This window comes from Bufo gargarizans, chromosome 1 (genome assembly GCF_014858855.1).
Source record: "Bufo gargarizans isolate SCDJY-AF-19 chromosome 1, ASM1485885v1, whole genome shotgun sequence".
Classification (NCBI taxonomy): Eukaryota; Metazoa; Chordata; class Amphibia; order Anura; family Bufonidae; genus Bufo; species Bufo gargarizans.
Window position 1 is genome coordinate 543,963,050 of NC_058080.1, and position 13,006 is coordinate 543,976,055.

Consider the following 13,006-nt stretch of genomic DNA (forward strand, 5'->3'; position numbering starts at 1 on the left):
ATTAGGCAGTGGCTGAGGGACAGACAACAGAGGGTGGTAGTCAATGAGGTATATTCAGACCATGGTCTTGTTACCAGTGGGGTACCTTAGGGATCTGTTCTGGGACCCATATTGTTTAATATCTTTATCAGCGAAATTGCAGAAGGCCTCGATGGTAAGGTGTGTCTTTTTGCTGATGACACAAAGATTTGTAACAGGATTGATGTTCCTGGAGGGATACACCAAATGGGAAAGGATTTAGGAAAACTAGAGGAATGGTCAAAAATGTTGATAAGTACAAGATAATGCACCTGGGGCGTAAAAACCCAAGAGCAGAATATAAAATCAGTGATACAGTCCTAACCTCAGTATCTGAGGAAAGGGATTTAGGGGTCATTATTTCAGAAGACTTAAAGGTAGGCAGACACTGTCATAGAGCAGCAGGAAATGCTAGCAGAATGCTTGGGTGTATAGGGTGCTCATGCTGCTCTACAGAGCACTAGTGAGACCTCATTTGAAGTATTGTGCGCAGTACTGGAGACCATATGTCCAGAAGGATATTGATACTTTGGAGAGAGTTCAGAGAAGAGCTACTAATCTAGTACATGGATTGCAGGATAAAACTTACCAGAAAAGATTAACATGTATAGCTTGGAAGAAAGATGAGACAGAGGGGATATGATAGAAACTTTTAAAAACATAAAGGGAATCAACAAGGTAAAAGAGGAGTGAATATTTAAAAGAAGAAAAACTGCTACAAGAGGACATAGTTTTAAATTAGAGGGGTAAAGGTTTAAAAGTAATATCAGGAAGTATTACTTTACTGAGAGAGTAGTGGATGCATGGAATAGCCTTCCTGTAGAAGTGGTAGCTGCAGATACATTGAAGGAGTTTAAGCATGCATGGGATAGGCATAAGGCCATCCTTCATATAAGATAGGGCCAAGGGCTATTCATAGTATTCAGTATATTGGGAAGACTAGATGGGCCAAATGGTTCTTATCTGCCGACACCTTCTATGTTTCTATGTTTCATGTACAAACAAAATCATACATTACACAGCAACAATTAAAACAAGAGAAATGAGGGCCCTGCTCACAAGAGCTTACAATCTCTAAGAAGATGAGGTGACACATAAGCTAAATACTGCTTGTTTTTTTACAATGGTCCAGCTATCTTAACACATTAGGGGAGTCTATATAAAGCTACATAAGCCAGCCACCAGACGATATTTGTAGCACTTCTGAGTACATGGGGTGTGATGAATAGTGTTTGATGATGAGTCAGTTCAGAAGAATTATGTTGAAAGAAGGGGACGGAGAACAGTTAATTTATGGGATAAGATTGTTCACCCTAAAAGGATATGTTTTTAGGGAACAACCTACATCTATGGATGTTGTGAATTAACCTAATTGCATGGGGTAGGGCATTTCAGAGAACTGGTGCAGCTCAGGAGAAGTCTTGAAGATGGGAATGAGAGGTTTGTATTATGGTGGATGTTAGTTGTAAATCATTTGCAGAGCCTAGAGCACGGGTAGGATGGTAGAGGAGATATAGGGGGTGCAGCACTATGGATAGCTTTGTGGGTAAGAATGAACAATTTAAATGAATAGTATATTGTATGTGCAACCAGTACAATGACTGGCACAGGGTGGAGGCATCAAAGTAGCAGTTAGACAGATAGATGAGGCTTGCTACTGCATTTAGGATAGATTGGATAGAGGAAAGTTTAGTTGAGGGGGTGACCAATCAGTTATGATTTACAGCAATTGAGACAGGAATGAGTCTGGGCAATAATAAAAGAGTTTTTATTGTTTACACAGTAAGGCTAGTTCCGGCTGGTCCAGAAGGGAACAGCCTGCCAGATCTATCTGCATTCTGGCATTATGGGAAACAACCACATCCCTGTCCGGCACCATTCCTTATAATGGGGACGGGGAGTGATCCTGCCGCAACTCAACAAATATGCTGAGAATCATTGCGCACATCGGTTTTCCTCCAGTCTCTTGTCGATATGTTTGATGGGTTGCGGCCAGATCTCCACTGGTCCCCATTATAGTGAATGAGGCCAGTAGGTGACAGGTAGCGTCCAGTAGTTCTGGATCCAGACATCTCTTGCAGGCTGCTTTCTGCCAGAACAGCCTGCTGTGTGGGGGGCAGTGTGGGGGACACTACTGTGTGGGGGGCAGCGGGGAGGACACTACAGTGCGGGGGACACTACAGTGTGGGGGCAGTGTGGGGGACACTACTGTGTGGGGGCAGTACAGGGGACACTACTGTGTGGGGGCAGCATGGGGGACACTACTGTGTGGGGGCAGCTTGGGGGACACTACTGTGTGTGGGCAGCTTGGGGGACACTACTATGTGGGGGACACTACAGTGTGGGGGACAGTACTGTGTGGGGGGCAGCATGGGGGACACTACTGTATGAGGGCAGCGTGGGGGACACTACTGTGTAGGGGGGCAGTGTGGGGGAAATTACTGTGTGGGAGGCAGCGTGGGGGACATTGCTATTGGGAAGGCACTGTAGGGGCCATTCTATTATTTCTGGGGACACTATACAGGGATTATTACCTGGAGCACAATATAGGGTGTTATTATTACTGGGGGCACTCTAGGGGACATTATAGCTGCTGTAGACACTATAGGGACATTTGGGGTAATTTATCAAACTGGTGTAAAGTAGAACTGGCTTAGTTGCCCATAGCAGGCAATCAGATTCCATCTTTCATATTTGACAGCTCTTTTGGAAATCCAGTTCTACTTTACACAAGTTTGATAAATGAACCCAATTATGTCTACTGGGGTCACTATTTTTTCAGCAGTATAGTACCTGGGGCATTGGGAGGCACAACGGGCACAGTATTGGGGGTGGCAGCAGGATGAGACTGTGGGGACACCAGGAGAGGGAGGTTGATGGAAAAATTGAGAGATCTAACGTGTCTGTGTTACAAACTCTGTAGAGACGATATGCGGCTGAAAGAATTTCTCATGGCGGTCTAACGGAGGAGAAGAGGAAAGAGAAGGTCTACATGACAGGAGATGTCCCTGGATGTAAGAGGTATGTGGTCAAGTATTGGGGGTGGGGGGGCAGAGAAATGACCCACCCCGGGTGCCAAACACCCTGGGCACACCACTGGCAGGATGGGTCAATAGATGGTTTCTTTAGTAATGGGGTTATGACTGGAAGGGAACATACCAGAAGAAAGATTTTAGGTGAGTAGTGACACCTGGGGAGAGAGCCTGGAGGAGGTTGATTTTCTCTTTAAAATAGGTGACTAGATCTTTAGCACTGTGGTCTGTATTAGGAGGAATGGCACAACAAAAAGTAAGGGTACAGCTACACAGTGACATGTGTTGTGCAACACAAAAATATGCGCCACTTGTCTGTAACTTGCTGTTACATGACTATTATAGACTTTTTATTTTGTTGTGAAAACACAGTCAAGTGGCTGGTAATTCGCAGGAGAGTTGTGTCTCACATTAAAGTTAATAGAGTAAAAGTTGCATGTGACCTGCAACACAAAATCCATCAAGTCTGGATTATTTTGCGACTGTTGCAGTCGCAGCATATCATATGCTGCATTGTCGCTGAACCCTTATATGAAAAGGTGCTCCAAAGTGGTTTGCCGCCTGCCCGGGAGGAGGCCGACCCCCTACTAGATCTGCTAGCTGACACTCGAGAGTTGGAGGTGGACTTAACCCTCAACCCTCAACTCTCGTCCCAGCAGAGATCTCAGCTCTTAGAAGTGTTGACGGCTCACCGTGACACTTTTACAGGGAAACCCGGGAGAACTCACCTTGCAGTCCATCATGTGGACACAGGTACACATGCTCCCACAAAGCAGTCCGCCTACCGTGTCTCAATGGAGGTCCCGGCAGACCTCAGGAGGGAGATCGAGGAGATGAAGCAGCTTGGGGTCATTCAGAAATCCCACAGTGCTTGGGCCTCACCGGTGGTTCTGGTCCCGAAGAAAGATCAGACAACCAGGTTCTGTGTGGATTATCGGAAACTGAATGCCATCACAACCTCGGATGCTTACCCCATGCCCAGGATTGATGAACTGTTAGATAAGTTGGCAGGAGCCAGCTACCTGACAATCATGGACCTGAGCAGGGGGTATTGGCAGATTCCCCTGACCTCGGAGGCTCAGGAGAAGTCGGCCTTCATCACCCCTTTCGGCTTATACGAATTTACTGTAATGCCGTTTGGGATGAAGAATGCGCCAGCCACCTTTCAAAGTCTTGTGAATGACTTGCTGGAAGGACTAGAAGAATGTGCTGTCGCCTATTTAGACGACATTGCCGTGTATAGCCCCACGTGGAAGGAGCATCTGGTGCACCTGTCGCAAGTACTGGACAAACTTGCTGCGGCTGGACTAACTGTTAAGCCTAGCAAGTGCCAGCTGGGCATGAATGAGGTCACTTACTTAGGCCACAGAGTAGGAGGAGGCACACTGAGGCCTGAAATAGAGAAGGTGAAAGCCATTACGAGATGGCCAACACCTCTCACCAAGAAGCAGGTCATGTCTTTCTTGGGAACGGCCGGGTACTATAGGAAGTTCATCCCGAACTATAGCGCCCTGGCCAAGCCTCTGACAGACTTGACCAAGAAGAAGCTGCCCAGGATAGTGTCATGGACGCCGGAATGCGAGCAAGGCTTCCAGGCCCTAAAGGATGCACTAGCCAGTGCTCCTGTGCTTCAGGCCCCAGATTTCACTCTGAAGTTTGTGGTCCACACGGATGCTTCCGCCTTTGGTCTGGGTGCAGTCCTGAGTCAGGTGAACCAGGCCGGGGAGAAGCATCCTGTACTATACCTGAGCCGTAAGTTACTGGCCAGAGAGACCAGCTACTCCACAATAGATAAGGAGTGTTTAGCTATTGTGTGGTCCCTGCAAAAGATACAACACTACCTGTATGGACGCAGTTTCACAGTGATCACCGATCACAATCCCCTCAGCTGGTTGGCACGTCTTGCAGGAGACAATGCAAAACTGCTGAGATGGAGCCTGATTTTGCAGCAGTACAACTTCACCGTGCAGCACAGAAAAGGTAGTTTACATGGAAATGCCGACGGGTTGTCGCGGCAGGGAGAATCGGACGGAGACGGCTGGGTTGCTGTGGAATAGGCTTGTGGCCATTTCCCCAGGCAACCTTTTAAAAGAGGGAGGTGTGCCGGCATACATACATAATTCCTCTGGGTAGCCATCTTATATGCTTCTGGCATATGTAAAAAAAAAAAGTGAACTCTCATCTTCCTGAAGCCTGGGTCACCTATGATATAGATGGACACTTTTATTACCACTACTCTGTGAGGCCAGCTATAAAAGGTCATAAAGGCTATACCAGGCCCAGCTCATCCTGTTCTTTAAGATAAGATCAGCTCGCTGTCAAGCCTGGCTAGAGCGTGACGTCATTAATTTCCAGGTCTGGTTTGAGGAGAGCTAATAGCCCTTAATTAGCTCTGGGCATAAAACCAGTCCACTTTCATATTTCATTTATGAATCAACTTATGCCCTTCTGACACCAGATCCAGGCTCTACAGAGTATTGTGGTTAATTGGGTATCAAATATGACTAGAGGATGTGACTCTGTAGCTGACCTATGGGTGGTAGAAGAACTACAGGTCCCAGCATTACCGTGTGTGGTCTCATTCTGAATGTAAATAAATAAGGATCGCAAATATGTATTCTGGATAAAAATATGCCGATGTATCAGGGAGATACGAGCTTAAGTATAATCCTCATTGTAGGAACTGAACTTTGATGGGGTCATAAAACACTTGGGGGCCAATCCCTAGGCTTCACAGTCACTCTGCTGCCATTGGCTGACAGGAGTAAGTCTCCTGCCCATGGGAGAGTTCATAAAAATCTGTGCACAAGGACAGAGGAGAGAGACCCATGGAACATCACCAGACACTTAATTGGACATTGACGGCATATCCCTGTATCAGAAGAACTTTGAGGGTCTCCCCTGATACATACTGAAAAGGGGTTTGCAAGGATTCAAAAAGGACATATGAACGACCATCTGAAACCCTCCAGAGAAACTAAGTATTCTTTCATTTTTTTCCCTTTCATTTGAACTGTTGTGATTATTTATATTGTTATTATTATTCTGTAGATTTATAGTCATTTTCATTAGATTTGTATGCACTGCTTTTTACCGCTTATTAAAGATTATAAAATCTAAATGGCCAAGTCTTCCATATTCTAAGCTGCTGAACAACGTACCTTGCCTTTGAAGAGACGTTACCAGGTAGTTAGTTAAATTGCATTTAGGAATTGTAGCTGGGGGTGATTGACTGCGGTTGGTCAGTAAGTGATATCCGGTTCATCCACTGATCTGTGTGATAGTGAATGACCCGGATAGTCGGCTCGTGGACCAGGAACCCACGTGGTGGCAGTTACCGAAGTATAGTGGGGGGGTGTTAGCCGAGTGGTAATACCCCGGTCACGTGAGGTCTCTGTGTGTGCGCAGACTCCGTCACAGACCACTACGTCACAGCTGTGGAATCCGGAGCGATCGGATCCATAGTTCGTGACAGTGGGTACGTAGCGTGGGTCGGGAGGATGGGGAGGACTGTCTCACAGCACAGCAAGGATGGGGACGCCAACACTCGCGGCCACGTTGAACCATTGATGGTAGGCGCTACTATTTTAATACTTTATAGGATGCAGCTGTATCCTTCTTTTGATATTATATGTTTTTAACCCCTGATGTAGATGCACTTAGCAGTCTTGTATTACAATCTATACAGGCCCTTGGTTCTGATATGTAGGATGAGAAGGGGTATAGATATACGTATAGGATTGTCACAACCAGACATCTGAGAAGCTCTGACAGATGCCTTTCAGAACCTCCTCCTTGAGCTTTCTTTGTTTTGGTTTTCAGTTCCTGATCTCGTTAGCCTCTCTCAGCTGTCATGTAGTTCGACTGATTGCATCCCTTTAAATTCCTCCCCATAATGCATTAGTGTGCGGTTTATACAACTTCCTGGAGTGTGTGTGCATGCTGATCCTATTTCCCAGTCTTCTACAAGATAAGTGTTGTACATTCATTTGTGATTTTCTGTCTGCTGGATCCCAGGTGACCCTGACTCCCTCCGTGTCTAGTGTAGGGAGCCGGTGGTCGTGTCCCCTCACTATTATAGGGTGTTCAGGTGTTATACAGTCGAGGTACGAGGATATGCGATCATCTACCATTGGGATGTTCGCATAGGCTGAACAGTCAGGGAGAGTGCCAGGTCTTATGCAGGGGTCTCCCTTTCTGTTCCTTAGTTTTGGATCCAGTGAGTCATATATTAATTTTGTATTGTCTTGTTTCCTGTACACCTTCCGTGACATTATAAACCGCCAAAACCGTCTCAAGCATGGATCCGGTTTCACTTTTGACTGAACGCTTCCAGGGTCTTTCATTGGAGGTAGCTGATCTCCGTAAGACTCTTTCTCAGTTTCTAGTGACCGGTTCAGCTTGCGTTCATGGAGTTTGTTCTAAGCCTAAGATCTCGCTCCCGGAGAATTTTGTGCGTTTCAGAGAGGCTTGCAAACTCCATTTTCGCCTTCTTCCCCATTCCTCTGGTGATGAGGAACGGAGGGTGGGGATCATTATATCGCTGCTCAGAGGTAACGCTCAGTCGTGGGCCTTTTCCCTGCCGGTGGGGGCACGGCCCCTCCGTTCAGTGGATGAATTCTTTTTAGCCCTGGGTCAGATATATGATGATCCGGATCGTGTTGCTTTGGCTGAGTCTAGACTACATCTGTTATGCCAGGGTAAACAATCCGCAGAGATATACTGCTCAGAATTTCAGAGATGGGCAGCTGATACTGGTTGGAATGATGCTGCACTCCAAAGTCTTTCAGAGGGATTGAAAGATGCATTTGCCTTTCATGAGAGGCCTATCTCCTTGGACTATGCTATGTCTCAGGCCGTTCATATTGACAGGCGTCTTAGAGAGAGAGGAGAGATCACTCCTTCCTGTCATACTCAATACCAGGACAGTGCAGCGGTCTCATTCTGTGCGCAGGGGTCTCAGTCGCTGTCAGCCCCTTCTGAGCAGGAGCCCATGCAGCTGGGGTTGATTGCCTCTGACAATAGAAGATTCAGCCTGCATGGGAAGGTTTGTTTTTGTTGTGGAGGTATAAATCATTTGGCAAATGTTTGTCCCTCTAGGAGATGTAGGCAGTTTTTTGGGATTAATAAAGAAACAAAAAGGAATCTTTTAAAAATGTTCCATCTGTTACTATTGGCAGGGTTGAGGCGGAAATTGAAGGTTTTCCGTTTGCTTGTAGTTCCCGTTTTGTCCTGCCTGCCAGGGTGGCGCTAGAGAGCAAGAACATTTTTTGTGAGATTTTTGTAGATAGTGGAGCAGCTGTCAATCTCATTGATAATCAATTTGCGATAACTCATGGTTTCCAGGTATGCACTTTGGGAAAGGATATTCCTGTTTTTGCTATTGATTCCGCTCCACTAGGGTTGTTGCGGGTATCGAAAAATCGATACCCAATCGATACTTTTTTATAAGTATCGATTCGGTACTGTGATTTGCACTTTTTCGATACTGGGCTGCGCAGCCCATTATCTCCTATGACACAACATGGCGCTCCGCCAGAAAGACAGTGGAGAAGGCGGGAGAGAGAAGGCGGGAGAGAGAGAGGGAGGGAGAAGGAGGGAGGGATTCCCTCCCTCCTATGACGCTGCCGCCGCTGAGCCCAATGGAGTAAGCGGGCTCTGAAGATGCCTGCATCACTGCCACCAATGACTGTGCGTTTAATTAAAGGAGGAGGAGGGACGGGGGAGGTAATAAACTGCTGCGCCGTCTGACTCTGAGACTAGTGAGCGCTGAGTTCAGCGAACGACACCAGCGGCAGCGGAGCAGCCTCCTCCTCCGTCCTGACTAGAGTCACTTCACTCACACTTGTCTTGTGTGCTGCGCCGTCTAACTGAGACGAGTGAGCGCTGAGCTCAGTGAACGGCACCAGCGGCAGCAGAGCAGCCTCCTCCTCCGTCCTGACTCCTAACTGAGTACTCACGTTTGTCTCGTGTGCTGCGCCGTCTGACTGAGACGAGTGAGCGTCAGCCCGAGCCCCAGAGTCAGCGAGACTGAGCACTGAAAAGCAGCCAGCCCAGCATAGCAGGTACCTAGCCTAGCCCACAGCCAGACCCAGTGCAAGAATGATGATTAGCCTGCCTCAAAATAAAGGCAGGCAAAAACCATATCTATAAGGAAGACAGCCAGCAAGATTTGGGGTTAATGTGACTCATTAACCCCAATCTTGCCACTACCCATGTTTTAAACATGATGGGGGGTCACTTATTTTTAATGTCAGGCTGGGCGCATGCTTTTGGAGTCTTTGGAATGGACCCCATGTGCCTCACATTAAGAGTAAGTGACCCCCAAAGTACCATCTAAGGCTACTTTCACACTAGCGTTCGGGCGGATCCGTTCTGAACGGATCCGCTCATAATAATGCAGACGGAGGCTCCGTTCAGAACGGATCCGTCTGCATTAAAATGGCAAAAAAAAAGCTAAGTGTGAAAATAGCCTCGGACGGATCCGTCCAGACTTTCAATGTAAAGTCAATGGGGGACGGATCCGCTTGAAGATTGAGCCACATTGTGGCATCTTCAAACGGATCCGTCCCCATTGACTTACATTGTAAGTCTGGACGGATCCGCACGGCCAGGCGGACACCCGAACGCTGCAAGCAGCGTTCAGCTGTCCGCCTGTCCGTGCGGAGGCGAGCGGAGCGGAGGCTGAACGCCGCCAGACTGATGCAGTCTGAGCGGATCCGCTCCATTCAGACTGCATCAGGGCTGGACGGCTGCGTTCGGGTCCGGTCGTGAGCCCCTTCAAACGGAGCTCACGAGCGGACCGACGAACGCTAGTGTGAAAGTAGCCTCAGACGGATCCGTCCAGACTTTACATTGAAAGTCAATGGGGGACGGATCCGTTTGAAGATTGAGCCATATTGTGTCATATTCAAACGGATCCGTCCCCATTGACTTACATTGTGTACATTAGGGCTGGACGGAAGCGTTCGGGTCCGCTTGTGAGAGCCTTTGAACGGAACTCACAAGCGGAGCCCCGAACGCTAGTGTGAAAGTAGCCTAACATAATAGGCAACATAGGGTTAATGTAAGTTGCAGAATACAGGTCATTATTAATATGAGGCACATAGATTGAATTCATAAGACTGTGCTGCCAAATAGCAAGTGACTGTTGTAGCTCATACATTATCCCCATGTTGACCATTATGCAAGAATATGAATATAGTTGATGATAGGGTTATTTCATTATTATGAGGCACATGGGGGGGGGTTTGTCACCAGGAACGGTTGGACCTGTGCAATTGTGCATCACAATTACCCTTTGATGTAACGTGGCCCCAGCACCACAACGTATATCATGTAGCAGCTGACCTCAGCCTCTTGCAACCCCAATCTGTGTCGTTTTTTGTGAAGCCCATTCCCCCTCCCCAACCACCACCACCACCCCCACCCCACCTAGTGAATGAGGTGGTTTAAAGAGTTTCTGCACTTTCATTTAACTGATCTATCCTCTGGATAGATCATCAGCTTCTGATCGGCGGGGGTCCGACACCCGGGACCCCCGCCGATCAGCTTTTTGAGAAGGCAGCGGCGCTCCAGCAGCGCCACGGCTTTATCACTGTTTACTGCCGGCCCAGTGACATCACAACTAGCGTGGGCGGGGCTAAGCTCTTCACTTGAATGGAGCTTAGCCCCGCCCACGCTAGTTGATACTAGTCGTGAGGTGACGTCAGTGGGCCGGCGGTAAACAGTCAAACAGTGATAAGGCCGTGGCGCTGCTGGAGTGCCGCAGCCTTCTCAAACAGCTGATCGGCGGATGTCCAACCCCCACCAATCAGAAGCTGATGATCTATCCAGAGGATAGTTAAATAAAAGTGCAGAATCCCTGTAAGCCATTGAAAAATATGCATAATTTTTTTTCACAACTAGAACCACACTGACCGACCTAAAATCATGTGGCCATTGTGCCACAAGCAAATCACTATGAAGTTGAGAGACACTGTGAACAATGCAGCAATGTGAGTTGTTACTAGTACTGCACCACTACATGCTGTAAGGGCTCTTTGACACAAGCGGATCCCGAGCATGGAATCCACTGCGTGATAAACAGCCAAGCCCTGCTCCGGACAGCAGAATCACTGAGAGCAGTAACATAATTGATAATGCTCCGTGCCTCTCTGTGATCTTTTTACTATATAATCACGGTGACAACTTTATCTCACTGTGATTTTGGAGTAAAAAGATGACAGAGCAGCATGGAGCTTTATCAATTATGTTACTGCTCTGCTGTCCGGATCCGGAACAGGGTTTGGCTCTCTTTCACACACAGTGGATTACCCGCACGCACAGCATCCACTCATGTGAAAGAGCCCTAATGGTTCCACTTGTTCTAGGCGCAGTGAAAACAAAGAAGCCATGGATATGGATACACCATCGCCGTCAATGAAAGATGCAGAACTTGTGTGCCTGTCACATCCGCCACTTGTAGAAAAGAAGGCCTCAGCAAGGACGCGGAGTGAAGTGTGGGCATATTTTGCCTACATCGCCGGTGAAGACGGGCAGCCAACAGACACAGAAAAACCTGTCTGCAAAAGGTGTTACAAATCTCTCCATTGCAAAGCAGGAAACACCAGCAACTTGGCTAAGCATTTGGCAGACAATCACCCTGACCTCTACAATGAGCTGAAAACTCGACAGGTTAGGCAATTTTAAGTCTACCCTACCTACCCATGCTCTCTTCTTAAAGAGGTTGTCTCACTTAAGCAAATGGCTTATCATGTAGAGAAAGAGGAATACCTTGAAGGCACTTACTAATGTATTGTGATGATTGTCCATATTGCCTCCTTTCCAGGCTGCATTCATTTTTCCATCTCATTATACACTGCTTTTTTTCCATGGTTGCAAATCACGACCACCCTGCAATCTAGCAGCAGTGGTCGTGCTTGCATTGCAGGGTAGCTGTAACTGTAACCCCTGGAAATGAGCATTGTATAGGGTAATGGAAAAATTGAATGAAGCCAGAAACGAGGGCAATATGGAGAATCACAGCACATAGGAAGAGTCTTGTTTTGTATTCACTTTATCTACAGGATAAATGCTATTATCTGAAGTGAGTTTATTTTAAGTGATGAATGATGATTGACTTCTATTTTCCTTACATAGAAGAAGAAGCAAATCCATTCTACATCATCCAAAAATAAACCCACCCAGGCTACTACCATTATATCTGTGCTTGAAAGACAGCGGAAATATGGCAAAGACTCCAAAGAAGCGCAGAGACTAAACAAAGCTGTTGCCGAGTACATCTGCATGGACCAAGTGCCTGTATATACGGTTGAGAAAACTGGATTCAGAAACCTGGTACAGCAGTTAGACAGAAAGTATGATATGCCTGGGAGATACTACTTTATGTATACAGAAATACCAACACTCTACACGGAGATCAGAAGAGTGGTTGAGGCACAACTGGTTGAGGTTCCATTCTTTGCTTGCACTACAGACCTCTGGACAAGCAAAGCTACAGATGCATTCATGGCCCTCACCATTCACTTTATAACGGAAGAATGGGAGATGCAGTCTTGGTGTTTAGGCTGTACGGCTCTGTACACAGATCATACTGCTGACAGTTTGCATGAAGCATTTGAGGAATCCTTAACTGAAGACTGGAAACGGGACATATCCAAAATGTCTGGATTAACAACCGATAATGCCTCTAACAACATCAGAGCGTTTGAAGAATACAGCTGGGTCCCATGTTTTGGTCACAATTTGCACCTGGCAGTAAACAAAGCCTTGGATATTGACAGAGTGGCGGCGTGTCTCTCAAGGTTACGCAAGACCGTCTCTGCGTTCTGCCGATCAAATAAAATGAGCCGATCACTGAAAGAAAAACAAAAGGCACTTCATATACCCGAACACAAGCTTATTCACGATGAACCGACCCGGTGGAATTCCATTTATGATATGGTGGAGAGGTT